The sequence below is a fragment of the Gadus macrocephalus genome, chromosome 4 (assembly GCF_031168955.1).
Source record: "Gadus macrocephalus chromosome 4, ASM3116895v1".
NCBI lineage: Eukaryota > Metazoa > Chordata > Actinopteri > Gadiformes > Gadidae > Gadus > Gadus macrocephalus.
Genome location: NC_082385.1, coordinates 11831185 through 11844295, shown reverse-complemented (window position 1 = coordinate 11844295; position 13111 = coordinate 11831185). Strand labels below are relative to the sequence as shown.

The following is a 13111-nucleotide window of genomic DNA, read 5'->3' as shown; positions in this document are numbered from 1 at the left end:
ATTTATGGAATTGGTGAGCGTTTGTGGCACAGATTCATAGTGCAACGCTTGATTATTGGGAGTTCCAATGCACTTTGGCCACGAATTAAGATTAATTGGCTTGGTGACCATATGTGGTCACTGCAAATTGTTATGTAGATCAACCTCTTGCACTGCGATCTAAAATATTAACGATGGCTCTGAAACGTGATGGATGTGTCTTTTAAGCATGTCAAATCACAAATGAGCCGTCCAATAGCCAAATGATAGGCAGAAAAACTCTTCTAGATGAACGTTCCACAGGTTTGATTTATGGTGGGCTCTTAATTAAAATCAGATTACTTTATTGAATGATCAATATAAAAGAGTGCCGTTTATCTTTTGTTTTTCCATTTATCAAAACAGCAAAAACATGTGACAATTCAGTGAAATTAAACCCTCCAATGACCACAATTGTGTTCCAGATCTACCCAGTCAGGTTCACATTACAATGGAACACAAACAGAAAGACGGTCGCATTCAAAAATACATGCCTCCCCAGGGGACCGGGTCCCAGGGGCTGCCAGGGAGAGCCTTGCCAACGCGGTAACATGAGGGTACACACGTGTTCACCGCCTTCCTTCATGGGAGTGGATCAGCATCCAGGGGAATACACGCCACTGTTCTGTATGAAGACACTGCATTCTCTACCATCGCTCAGACTATTATCCCTGTAACGAGGGCCGATCTCCTCAGACAGCAGCCCTCTCTCTCTCTGGGGGGTTTTGATGCTGCCGGGCCCTTGGAAAGCTGTGGTCGCCTGTGACTTCAGCCTTTACAGGTCCACAAGATACCCGTGACTGATCTCTAAAACGTAATCAACAGTTTGATTTATCATTAGAATAAGTACACCAATTAGTCATTAAGAAGTAAATACAATCCCTTTTCAAGGGATCAAATCACAGTCTCTGAAGTCTCCAGAGGCGGCAAGGAGGACTTCAACCGGCTGTCTAAAGTGGGGTTTCTATCTCGGCAATCTGGAGGGATGAGGGCCAGCCTATCTGGAGTTCGAGGCCAGTCTACCCCTGACAGCCGTCTATGACACCCCCCTTCCCCCCTCCCGCCATGGGGTTCACCTTCACTGCAGGACATCTATAATGGGACCATGGCAACAGATGAGGTTAGTTTTGAGGAAGTCCGCCAAACGTTGATCACGTCCTCGTGGCAGCGTCACTCTGTCAGTCAGCTCTGTGTACGCAGTGCGCACCACTGCCTAAAGGCACCTCTCAGACATGTCATCAAGTCTATCAGCTGCAGAGACATCTTGAAAAAAATAACACCTTCCTGACCTTTGCCAGGAGGCTTGAGATGTGGTTAGCTGACATCGATTTAGAGAGAGCTTATGTCTGTGTGAGCACAGCATCCATCTATCCGTCTGTGGCCAGAGTCCAGAAACTTCAACGATATTGTTTATATATTAACCCCCTTTACAACTTTCATGCTGCAGAAGCTTCCCAACTGTTCTCTCCCCTGTGGGTCACTGAAGGTGTGTGTGGGTGTGTGCGTGCACTTGTGTGTTCCTGGATCCCATATTGTCCAGTACAGAGAAGGGCGACATATATGCTACTCCAAGAAGAACATGTGTCCTTGGAGACACATGGTTATTATATACATGCCTCTATACATGCCATGCCCTATTCATATACAATAGCCTGTTACATAGGTAGCACGGATTTGTTCAATGATTGCCAAATGTCCAGAGCTCAGGGTAGATCATCAAAACATTGCGAGTACCTACCCATACAAAAATATCCCTCCGTTGCCCCATTTTCGACCAGGGATAAATTAATGCGTCCCAAATCCTGGGTTGCAGTCGCCCTTCGTAGCTCAGGTCCTTCACATAGGAACAACCTCAGATGAGGTAGCAGCAGAACAATGCAGCCCACGGCGGCTGATGCAGAGTGCTTTGGGACACTGCTTGTTTCTGTATGCGCAACCCTTGTGTTTACGTCGCTGTGCAATGGGGTCACACCGGTGAACTTGTCGGTTCTGCCCGGCGATGTTGCGACAACTGAGCCGCGACTTATTTTCCCCATTAGTGGTTTAATTAAATCCAATTAGGAACCCGAGTCTAAGTAATCAAAATGTACCAATTAAATTTTCACTTCCGATATTTTGCTGAGCAGGCTGCAATTAATGAACCCTGTTGCTGTCCAATCCATCATGTTCGCCGGATTACTGGACACACACTGGCAGGACAGGAGGAAACAAAGGACTGACCAATAGCTGCTTCACAGTCTATACCATACACAACCTTTCAAAGTCGTCATGGCTACAGGCTGGCTTTACATCCATTCCTTATAGGACGTGTTAAACAAAGCCACATGAGAATCATGTGTAATAATGCTTAATTACTCATTGTTGCAAAGACAAATAATGCATTTGACATTTGAGACATGAGCAGGGGGATGAAACATGGCAACCTGAAGAAAAGGCTGAGAGTGAAAGGCTACCGTGAGCCAGAGGTGTGAGAGATTCATCTGAGATTATAAGATGCCCCCACACCAATGTGACATACACACACACACACACACGAGTACATCTGCAAGCAATGTGGCTGGATGACATGACGGATACAAACAGGCCGAGATAAACGCATCAGTATAAAGCGCCCGCCATCTGCCAGCCGGCAAATAAACATACACAAAGAGCCCCAGCTTACACCGCTGACATTTCTACACCCCATCTTCTACTGCCTCTGATCTATATCTGCTCTACTTCTCTGCACCTCGCTCCCTCCCACTCGCTCCCTCCATCCATCATCATTAGGAGGACGATAGATGACCCAGCTACATCTGCAGCCCCTCGACGACGCCCTCCCCGCCCAACACAGCTCCCCTTCAGCAGCAGCAGAATGAGGAGAGACGAAGAGAAAGGTGAGGCAGAACAGGAGGGGATATATATATATATATATATATATATAAATGAGAGAGCGAGAGAGAGAGCGAGAGCGAGAGAGAGAACAACGTGGAGAATGGAGCACAGAGAAGGTAATACTGAGAACGGAGGAGGTGAGGACTGTGACCCAGAGAAAGGAGAGATAACGGGGAGGGATACATGGGAGGACAAGTAGAGGACAAAATATGGTCCCGCTCTCTAGAACATAAAAATAACTTGGCTGCCTAGCGGAGCCCGCAAACTGGGTCAGAATATTCCCAGTGAGCGCGGGGAGGCGCGTCGCCAAATGAGATGGAGCATGTGCGAGACCACGTGCACTCTCGAGAAAGTCTTTATGGATTCTGGAGTCTGTATTTAGGGGCACCATGAATATTAGCGCGTGGTAGGGTGGCTGGTGTTTGGAATTTCAAACGGCCTGGGAGGCTGGTGGATCTAATCCAGAGGGCTGCATTGGGCCTGATAGCATGCCGTTTCTTGCAATGGCGATCTTCTCCATTTCATTTATTCACCTCTGCAAACTCAGCTAATCAACCAATAGCACCTCTCAAATGCTTTATCTCACCTCACTGCACCTTGCTTAACATAATAATAAAAAAAGGCAGAAACACTAGGATTGTAATCTCTTCGAAATGAATGGCATATTTACATGGATACTGCAATTATAGTTCTTCTGCCATTCAGAAATTGCCAATTCTATCCTTCTATTTTCCAGATTAGCCACTAATACCACTAAGCCAATTCTGAAGAGTAGAATGGATTAAAGAAAAAAAGGTGTATACAAGTGAACATAAAACCAATAAGCATTCCTGTTTGCTCCTATGACAAGCCCAGGTCAATAAAACTAGTCAATACAAAATGGATTATGAATGGTTTCAGCCTAATCAATCTAATTACATGATTCATCCAGACACTATAAAGCCTATACTGTAGCAGCATTGTGAGTTGGCAAAATCTTGCAGATAAATTGAACACAGAATTAACCAGTTGTCACATTTTTCACTGCCAGAGTTCAGAAATTGTTTTGAGGGCATCAGCAATGCTGTGAAAAGGGCAGGCAGAACATATCCTCACAAAGAGTGAATAACCACCATGGCCTTTTTAATGGATCCCACTAAAACATGCAGCCGTTCTCCCTCCTTTTGGAAGATGCTGTTGAACCCAGTGGAACAGGCAGCTAGTGCTTTGAGTGAATCCCATCGGTGGTGAACAACAAATAAAATAGGTTTAAAACTTTGAAAGACTACGACTTCTTTACCAAGCGGATACACATGCTGCAGGGCTACGAAGTAGACATGGCTGCAGCTAACCAGATCGTCTTGGGGAACCAGAAATAGCCCCAGCTGACTCTGGCATAAGTAATGCACTGCAGCACTGTTTCAGGGAGTCTTCGGTTCAGCCCGTTCATGCACTGTGCATTTGCTTGTCACTCAAGACATTTCTGTATTTTTATGACTTGGTTATTAAAGAGGCAGGACTCAGGACTGCCAGCAAAATAAGAAAGTTATATATACAAATATATCATAGGATTATTCCCAAACAATGTAATGGCTGCACATGGAACGTTTTTAAGTAAATTTCATGGTTAACATTTTGGACACTTAAACACTTCAAAAAGCAAAATCGTAATAGCACACGATTGCTGTGTAGATGAAGACCGTGACGTTCAAATCCACTCATTCACGAAGAGTTCATTGTTGACAAACAATGTTGATGTTGTTGATGTTGAGGAGCGGGGGTAGACATAAAAAAAGGACCACCTATGCAAAAAAAACATTTGACAATTGATTTAAAGTGAGTCCATCTTTTCAAATAAATGTACACAAATGGCAGATATGTGAGAAAGGACATGCCAAAACTGCGACAGTGTGACTAAAGAAGAGCTCTGACCAAATTTGCGCCGGTTCCACCGAAAGAAAAATGTTATTCTCGAGCCCTGAGAGGTTGTTGTGTTTACGTGGTGTTATCTCGTCTTCAACCAAATATTTTGGTCTCACATCAAGAGTTATTTTGACCAATCCCTCATCCCCGTTGCTTCCCCAACACTAACAGACACTATGCTCTTCTCAAAGCAGTGCAGCTTTTCTTCTCCCAGACTCCAACAGAGAGGTCTGTCTCTCTTCCAAAGAAACCAGAGTCATTAAAACAGTCTTACCCTTGTCCAGCAGGGTCTTAACATCGAAACACAGCCCTGTGGTGCCACTACAGTAGGCCTTTGACAGCAAACAGCTAGTGAAGGTCATTCAGAGAGCCAGCACCAGTCAATGCCCCTGTATCCCTTTCCACACATTCAGTGCGTGTGAAAAGGATGAGAAACAAGAGGTCTGCTGTTCACGTGGTCAATGTCATACTGTGTCAGATCAATATTCACCATTTTATAGGGATGACATGCATTGGTAGGATGCTATTGATGTCTGACGTGTTCAACTTTACTATTGAGTTTAAAATGTCCTTGAAATAAAATCCTAATTTAAAAAACAAAAAAGCCTTGAAGGGTTTTTTTTTATCTTTACTTACAGCATGATATTAGATTTAATCCTTGAGAACTATTTTGCTCTGATCCATACGTACATTTTCAAATGATGAAGAGTAAAATTATATATATTTATTTATGATGATAGCACTGATTCATTGGAAGTTTGTTTCAGACATTTGACAAATGAAACACCAAGAAACAAATTTGCTATACTTGCTATGGTACTTTTGTTGAAATGTTTGAATTTAATAATTTCAAGGATTCTGAATCATTATAATAAAAAGATAAATTCTAATGGAAGTCATTCTCTCAGTCTTTCAGAGAATAGTCTGCGATACACCTCCAAACCATACTCTCCTGGCCCTGCGCATTAGAAAGACTTGAGAACAAAGCGAGTCAGAGACGTGGTATTTCTGCCTTTAGAAGTATGTTGCAACATGAGTAACGTGATCTTTGGAAATCATCTATTCAATCTCCCCTTTGTCAAGATACTGTGACAAGAGAGTCTGGTTTCTCTGGCATAATGCAGCACCTTCATTGCCTTCAATGCATGCAACTTCTTCTTAGTTTACATTACAATAGGGAGCAACTTGTGTGTGACGGGCTCATAAGAAAGGGCAACGCAGCCATTATTATAAAATAATAGCGGTGGGATTTAGATAACAAAACATTAAAGAGAGCGAAAGATTATCCTCAGATGAACTCTGATATCTGACTCATATTCAGACCAAGATGCGGAAATTAATTTGTAACCTCCATCGTGAAATCCATATTCATACAGTAGTGGTATAATGACTCAAAACAGCTTTGAAGATAACCCCTCTAGCACAGCATTAGTCTACTGTTAAACACCTTCCCCTCTCTAAAGATAACATTCACATCAAACAACACCTGGACACTCTGCCTTACTATAAGCATCAGTGTAAAGGGCATGATGGATGGAACCTTGAATGTACAACATGTATGATAAAAGGCAATATTTTGATCGTAGCGCCATCCAAAAGATAGGCCTGGAGATAATTGCTTCCAAGTTATTGCGTGAGGAAACTAACACCCAAAATACCATTTTAAAATGTGTCAAATGCTAAAGTAAAGTATTTTCAGCGCAGGCGTTCCTCCAGTCACCTGCTTCTGCCCGTATCATTTATGCATAACTTCTTTGCTTCCTGTGGTTTCCAAAACCATCAAAAACAACCATATCCTTGCAGGTGATTGTCTTGTTACTGTGACGGTTTATATGACAATAAACTCGGGCCATTGCCTGGTCATGTGACGTTTGGATTGGTTTGGCTTGTTTACCCATTCCATGTTTAAAGCATGAACATGCAGGGTAAATATGGCTATGAAGCACTGGATAAATGCAGAAAATGGTTTGGAAGAAAAGGTTTTAAAAAAATCGAACCCTTTTCCACTGAACCATTCTTTGTTCCTGCACAACTCCCTGGCCGGACTGACTACTAACACTGGTTTCTGATAGTCTTCTCATCTACAGCTCCGCTCTCTTTTACTTATACCCGTCATAATCAATCGCTGCGTCTCAAGATAGCAGAATCCGCGATGATAAGAGCTAAGTTCAACAACTAAGACAATAAAAATACATTAATCAAATAACTGTAGCCTCCGCGGCGGCTTTGAAGTCTGGAATTTAGACAGCATGTAAAGCCTTCACATCTGGCATCCATGAATGGCTAAGCTTGTCTCTATCACCGATGAACCATTGACTCCTATCTGGTGTTAAACGGTACACTGAAGTCACAGATTCAGTTCAATACAAATACATGTATCGTTACACCCCTACGATCTGGTAGGACGAGACTGATCCCTGGGCTGTGCTTGGACGTTTATAAAGCAAGACTGCGTGTTTAGTACCCGCGCGTGTGTTGGGATGCATATGGACGGAGCAGGACCCCGTGTTGTCCAGCACTGCTCGTCGGCTGGGGAAGGGAGCGCCCACGTGGAGGGGCGTTATCAAACTCACAACAGGCCATTAGTGATCCGATGCGTTCAGGCAGAAACGCATGCAGAAGGACCACAGCCCCGACGTCAAGTCGAGCAGTAAACTAAACGCAAACCCACCATGTGATAACTCCTCTCATACAACAGTCAGTGAGCCGTAAAATGCGAAAACACACAAAACTAATTACATGTCCTGGGGGAAATATGGGGAATAGGAAAAAGCACTGCATCAGTCCACATTTTGATACTCGGCACTGATTACATATCAGATGACGATCTGATATTATCCATTTCATTTAGACATACAGACACGTCACCACAATCGTTTTGTTTCCCAATATTGTTGTGCAGAAACAAAACGCTCTGCCCACTAAGTATGCACAAGCGACAAAATAAAGCAGCTTAACAGTTCAGTTCAGAAATGTTTTGGCACGTCTTTCCATAAAACCAGCAATTATCCTCTAAGCAAAGGTCAAGGGTCAGCCAGCAGTAATAGACAGCTATAGAGACAGAAACAAAGTTTTCTTATTTAACCAAATTGTAGTGTGAAAATAGGGTTTTCCCCATGAACTACTAAATGGTGCATTCTGACCGCGCCCTACGAGTAAAAGGTCGGGCCCTACCAGGATGAGCTTGTCAGACGATTAAGCGATTTGCATATCTACAAAAGCTGCCATGATGACACTACATATTACTTACAAACGATATATTTGTAAGTATATAGTAGAGACAACCCTTTGTGATTTGTAGTGCTTTGACATTTTAAGAGCCTCTTGCCCATCCCTTTGAAGAGGGCTGCGCTAACCTGCTCTCTGCTCAAACCGGTTTTCCTGTATAATGCAAAGACTATTAAAGCATTAAGAAAAGCACACACATTTAAAGTGGCATTTGGCAGGTAAAGAACCCCAACACTAAAATTAAACTATAAATCCACAGAACAGGCCATCAACGTCTATGAATAATATTGGTTCAGGAAATAGTGTCCGACAGCACTTGTTCTAACCTCAGCTTAACTGTCACTTCTAGGAAACGACTACCATCATCACCTGTACCTGCTTTACCAGTTTGTCCCGATTGGGTGGTGAACCTCACCTCAACTGGAGAGTGTCCATACGATCTACGTTTCCTATTCAACTCCACACCACACCCCGATTTAAACTTCACACATCCACCCGTTGTCGCAACCTTTTGCTTGACCCATCGACTGCGCTGCCCTGTTGTGCCTGATGAAGAGGAGCTGTCCTCACCAGGTCAGCTCTGAACGAATAGCTCACTCTTCCTGGGAGCCTGACTGGGGGCCAGCTTTAGTTTCTCCGGTCTAAGCTCTTCTTCGACACACAAGGTGGAGCAGGGGACCGGAGTCTGGAGGGAGAGGGGAGGGAGGGCAGCCGGCCGGACTGTTAGGCATGCAGTGCACACACATGTGGTGTCAGCAGGCTAAGCATGAACGTGGCGATTGGATAGAGTTTTAGCTTATGCGTCGGGGGCCGGGGCAAGCGACCATCGAGACGAGCAGAGGGGTTGATACTGAGCTACAGCAGAATCATGCGCCCGTGGATTGCCCTTGCAAATCACTGTCACATCCACGACGAAGGACCCTGCTGGTGCAAATTCTCCATTCATTCCCTCAATCATTCAACCATCTGCACCGATTATTTTCTCCTTCACTGCCTACCTTCATAACAGTGAGGCAGGTAGGTATTTTTTAAACGGGAAAAAATAAATCTAACTGGTTATTATTATTTATTTTTTTTTGAAGTCAGAAGAATATTGAATTTTCCAATAATTAATTAAGTAATTTCACCAGCTCGGAGAACAGTGAGATAAACACAAATAGCAAATTATGATTTTAACTATAAATTATGGAATGGAAATCTTAAAACTACATTTGACTTATTCTCCTCAGACTGTCAGCAAAACCTACAGTTAGAAGAGGGGAGCAGAATACATGAACTACTGCATTAGTGTGGTAACTTGGCAACACAAGGAATAATTCTAGGGGTTGTGTGAGATGTGTCATTTATCAATCATTTATTTGCATTAAATTTGAATTAACTATAATGTTAACAACATTCGCAGCTGATTGATCAGTGCTCACCACCACTGCTGCTGCTGGTATGCTGGAACTTGGCGCATACTTGCGAGGACCGTATTACAAAGTTGTTATCAGATAACCATTTAAAAAAGGGCCAGCCTTTTTTATTCTACCTGGAGTGAAAATGTGAACATTTTAAATGTATGGAAACTATTGGGATTTGAAAAATGTGGGGATTAGCCCAGAAAGGGTTCCTGAATAAATATATAGATCAGACAATATGCTACATAAATGCTGAGGAATTTCTTTTTGTTAATCTTTGTTTTATGCAGGGTGACGTTAGTGTATGCACAGTGTTCACCTCAGGTCTGGTTTGGTGGAAGGTCCAGGGAACTTTGTCTGAAAGTGGCAGACCATACATGGCCACTGCATAGTCTCTGCTTGACTCCTTCCCACTCCCCTACTCATCCCTCCATCTGGGGTTCTGGTTCAGATCTTGTGAGGCCTGTGTGTGCATTCACGGCTGAAGCTCACAAATCCATTAGAGCGGTCGCTTTCCGCACCCTGCACTGAAAGTCGTTTATAAAATCACAGACAGCGTGCATATGGTGGCCCAAAAGCAGACAGGGGTACATGCACTGCTCTCTCCCTGTTGCCGAGTGGGTGTGTTATGAATTCTGCTGCCCAGAGACCATCAGCGAAACCAGAGTCTGCAGACCAGCTCTCAGATTCCAGCACACAGCAGCACATTCAGAGTCTCATTTGGCCAGGAAATGCAGCTCTGATCCAATTGGCCGAAGCTTGAGTAAAAGCTTCCCTAATTGGCCCGACACGGCAACTGGCTGCTAAGGTTCTACAAAGCAAAATAATAGAAAAGTGAGACGTTGAGAACTCCCAGGGGGGATCAGTGATAAGAAAAAGAAAGAAGAAAGAAGAAGACAGAGTGAAACCGTTTAGAATATTTGTTAACTTGGAAATAAAAGAAGAGCAGTAAGGCCAATGGACAGGAGATTAATCTGGTTGGCCATGTTTCAGCTTTTGCAGGCGCATGGCAGACGGCGCTCCACCACAGCAGCACATGTGCGGAACGGAGATGAAACACACAGAATACGTTTGTTCTGCAAAAACATAGCCCGGTTACATAACAGCACCGCGCAGAGAGAACTCTGACGGATCGGAAAGCCAACAAACAAACCAGTATTACGGGGCGTCTCAAAAGTGGTTACTTCCAGGGAAAACATGAAAGCCCGATATCTTCTGAAACTCTGCTGGAGGACTGGGTTTATTTGCACGTTGCAAAGAGGGCTGACACTAGTGAGCATCATGAAGAGCATTCTCACACGCTCATTGGATAATTTGCGATGTTGGCGTCAAGAGATTTCTACCGGCCTTGTCCATTACAAGTCTAAATTTGACCACAGTTCCTACCAAAAAGAAAAGGCTGATTTGTGGTTTATATATGCTATTTAATTCTATAATAATTATATGAAAACTAACTATGAAAAAAATAAAGGGACTGAATGTATGTCAAAGGATGAATCACAATCGTTTTAGTCACTGTAATAGTCCTTTAAGAGTAATGACTGCATGAGAAAACGGGGACAGCCAGTCTAAAGACAAACCCGTATTCAAAGACTAAAGATGATATGGTTGACAAGAGCCATTGGCTTGTGTATTGACTGAATAAAACAGTGAGCTTCTGTAAAAACATAAAAATAAGGCAATGAAAAAAATAGAAAACACTCCAAATCCGAGTCAACAACACAGCGCAATGCATGATAAATAATGGATTGGATTGCATGTACAAAATGCTACATTCATCCATTGCCAGGCGGTTGAGGGTTACACATTTGCTTCAAAGAATAAAGATACCAGAAACAGGATATCATATTGGGTACACTTATTGTGAAAGAGGAGAAGCCTGCGTGCGTCTATAGCCTATGTGCGTGATGCATTATTTTCTAGCTCGCCTGCAATACAAGCTCTCTGCCACCATCTGCCTCATCCTTCATGCTGTCAACACAAGAGAATATACAGCCGGCTCCATCTTTTATGAGAATAAGACACACACACACACACACACACACACACACACACACACATACACATACACACACACACACACACACACACACACACACACACACACACACACACACACACGATTAAAGCAAAGAATAGTGAACCATTACACGACCCTAATAAACCATTAAAACGACTATAATGCTTCAGTAGCTGCAGGCCTATAATTAATAATGAATGGTAATGGACTGCCACAAAAACAGAATTGTCAGTCAAAATAACGAAAACAACATTGGCAACGAAAATATGCGAGCATAAGATAAAAGGCATCCGAAAAACTGTAGATATACCCTACATTACGCAATGTGTTGAATTGGCAGTGGTTTAGAATGAGAGACAAGGTGTTTATCACCATACTTTGTCGTTCTATTAAAATAAACATTTAACCGATATCCGAGAGGAGAGTACTGAATACCACGACAGCCTCCATGGTTAGGTATGCAAACAAGATTGACACACACACACACACACACACACACACACACACACACACACACACACACACACACACACACACACACACACACACACACACACACACACACACACACACACACCCCCCCCACCCCCCCCCCCCCCCCCCCCCACCCCCCCCCCCCCCGAGGAAGCAAAGCTGTGACGTAGAACCCGTAGGATGAAAAAAAAACAACATCCATTCCGAAAGAAAACCCGTGGGGAAAAATGGATTTTCGTACACGAAAACAAAAAGAGAGAATAACGAACGTCATCGCGTATGTGGGGGGAACGATGATTATAGAAAATACAGCGACATTGGCAGTAAAGCGCGATGGTACGGAAGTATTTCAGATCAGACACCTGCTACTGAAGATGAACTGGCGCCGTTTGTGTTCGCAAATACATGACTAAAACCGGGCTAAAACTGGTACAAAACTAAGCTAAAACTAGTGAACTAGTAGTTTACAAGTGGACCCTGGCCAGGCTGACTTCAGGACCACAGTGTAACGAGTTGGGAATTTCAACACGTGCGAGTTCCTCTTTTCTAAACCACTTTACAGTCTGTAAAAAAAAAAAAAAAAAGAATAAGCCCAGAAGTCCAACATCTCCCCTAAATCAAGTGACCTCTTGTCCACACGTTGAGAACTAATCAATAAACCACCAGCTCCACGCCACGGCCAAACGTCCCTCCCGTCAGCCAGCAGCAAGAAGCGCTAAAAAGTTGAATAAAAATTACACTGTTGGCTACTGAATAAAGCGTTAGTCAGAAGACACCGACAACTTACGTGATAAGTATAAGATGAGGATAGAAGGTCACCAAAATAGACATCCGATTATGTGATTTCAACACGTCTCTAACACTGCACAAGGGCTCTCCGACTGTACACGTCCAGCACCAGCGGCGGCACGAGAGCTTTGACCAGGCTGCGCGAGCTGCTTGGATTCGCTATTCCCTTTCGCACGAGACAGCGCAACCAAGTCGGGGTAGTGCGCAGGCGCGAACAGGCTGAATTCATTCTAGACTGCTGAGAGAGGATCCTGATTTTTAGCGTTGTCCCAGTCTATCCTAACGCCATTTCCGGTCTCTTATTTCCTATAATCTGCCAGTTTACAGTCCCTTTACCAAGACGATAGAGAAATCACAAGAATAACAAGGAAAAGGTGTATAACTATTTCTGACGAAAAATTGAATG

At 43.5% G+C, this 13111-nt stretch overlaps 1 protein-coding gene across 9 annotated transcripts in view; it reads right to left on the bottom strand.

The window, feature by feature from the left end:
* Positions 1 to 12885, bottom strand: part of strbp (spermatid perinuclear RNA binding protein) — a 76987-nt gene extending 64102 nt beyond the window's left edge. For 5 of the 9 annotated variants that reach the window (XR_009525377.1, XM_060050242.1, XM_060050247.1 and 2 more), the window contains exon 1: positions 12704 to 12884. The gene's annotated coding sequence lies outside the window, so the exon portion shown is untranslated. Of the gene's footprint in view, positions 1 to 12703 lie in introns of all 9 variants that reach the window. The other 4 variants (XM_060050245.1, XM_060050249.1, XM_060050250.1 and 1 more) reach the window with 2 other exon arrangements.
* Positions 12886 to 13111: the final 226 nt, after the last annotated feature.